Here is a 1,963-nt window from a genome sequence, read left to right as displayed (position 1 = left end):
TGAATGGGGTTGGAAGACTTAACTACCCTTTCACTCCAGAGGTGGTCTCAAGGCTAGGGCTGAATCAGATTGGTGGGACAACATGAAGAAGCATGCACTGTCCATGATGTATTTGTTCTTTGGAAAGATAGGGACTTATTCCTTGTATGTACTGTTGCATGTTATTGCACCTTACACAATTGTTATAGTGAAATAAATTATTTGTTATGCCCATTTTTCACTGCTGGCCGGGGTGATATATTTGGAAAGTGTGTATTGAAGTGACTAATAATTTAACTACTTCCCTTGTTTGTTAAATAGCTATAATTCTTTTTCTTTCTGCATTGCATGGAGTATTTTTAATTTAAAAATTAATAAAGTTTTTTTTTAAAAGGGGACCATGAAAAAGTACAGAAAAATAGAAGCAGAGATTAATGGGAATATAGTCTTGAGATTCTCCAATAACCAGTGGGCTCAATTCTTGGGTCCAGACAAGCCCTGGGGAGTGCAGGACCCAAGGGAAAAACGAAGGTACCTTTTGCAGCTCCCAGTTTTGGGACTGGCAGGGAGCTGATATTACCCTTTGTGTAATTTACACCTGACTGCCCACTGCCCCAAAGGGTCACTGAAGTGGGCTGGAAGTCTCCAGGAACAGTACAGCCCTGCCTGTTTTTCACAGACACACCTACTATATTGGTGGCTGTGGAGGGTATTATAGTGATTTGTTGGCTTGTTGCTACCCAGGGATTACTGTTACGCTAGGGAAAATATCTGTGTAGCCTGTTAATAACTTGTAATTCAAATCTGTTGAGATAATTATATAGGTTTTTTTAAGAGCAACATGAAACAGCTTAAGTGTCATAACTGTTCAGTTGTGCAGATGAGTCTACAGCTTGTTTGGATACGCAGACCTCTTTGAAAAGGCGTGTGATCCAGTTACAGCTCAGTTGGATAATTTGTAAACAGTCAAATGCTGAGCTCTTGACTCGTATTTTACTGAAGCAAAACTCAGATTAATAAAATCCAAAGCAGTTTGTTTTTGCTTGCTTGTAAAGATCTCAGGACTTGTCCTAAAATAAACAATTTCTGCAGTCTCATCAAGAATATGGGTTTTAGTCCCACTACCAGTCAGGTAGCAATTTGAGCTATATATTCCTTTACTCTTGGCTGCAAAGCAGAATGTTTCATTCCGAAATAACTTGTGCTGGAAACTCAGGATTTACAGTGGCTGACAGGATTACCGTGTCCTTTCCACTATCATTCTGGCAGTGAAGAGCTAGAAAACAGTGACTCACATAGGGCTAGACTTTTTTTTATTGAGAGGGGAATTAGCTCAAATGGTAGAGCGCTCGCTTAGCATGCGAGAGGTAGCGGGATCGATGCCCGCATTCTCCAGGGGGGTGGCATTTTTTTAATCAGAGAACAATATGTTTCAAAGTGACCCATTTTTTCAGTTCTGAAGAATATGCATATTTTAAGTTACTTCTTGAGGCTTTTTAATTTTAGAAAGTGATGGGGGGGGGGGGCTTTGTTTCCTGGGAAGGTCCGTTTGTGATCTGTTTGCTTGAAGATTATCACAGCTGCATGCATAGAAGAGAAAGGTAATTGTTGACAGCTGAAAAAAATGAAACAAAAGGGCTGCAAGAGTTTCCACTTGTTGCTTGTGATTTTTGTCTTTGATATTTCACCCCTCTAAACACTTGTCCTTATTTTCTTTTTAAATTCTAGATGCATCCTGCTCTTAACATTTTTGTATGGGATCAAAATAAGTGTACATATCAAATTAATCCACCACATTTTAAGTAAGGGATGTTCACAATGTGCTTGAATTATATTTTTAGCTGGTTATGGAAGATAAACATAATTTTGACAGTACACATTATTTTCTTTCGTAAGTATTGAAAGAATGTGCACAATGCAAAGGATAAGGCAATTCAGCAGAGGTTGAGTTTTAGTAGGTATAAATATTATTTTTGTAAAAGCT

At 38.4% G+C, this 1,963-nt stretch overlaps 1 non-coding gene across 1 annotated transcript; it reads left to right on the top strand.

Annotated features, from left to right (window-relative positions):
- The first annotated feature begins 1,301 nt into the window (after window positions 1-1,301).
- Window positions 1,302-1,374, top strand: TRNAA-AGC (transfer RNA alanine (anticodon AGC)). Its single transcript has one exon. It is a non-coding gene; the product is annotated as a tRNA-Ala (tRNA).
- The last annotated feature ends 589 nt before the right edge of the window (window positions 1,375-1,963 follow it).

Source organism: Lepidochelys kempii, chromosome 2, assembly GCF_965140285.1.
Source record: "Lepidochelys kempii isolate rLepKem1 chromosome 2, rLepKem1.hap1, whole genome shotgun sequence".
NCBI lineage: Eukaryota > Metazoa > Chordata > Testudines > Cheloniidae > Lepidochelys > Lepidochelys kempii.
This window is presented reverse-complemented; position numbering and strand designations above follow the sequence as displayed.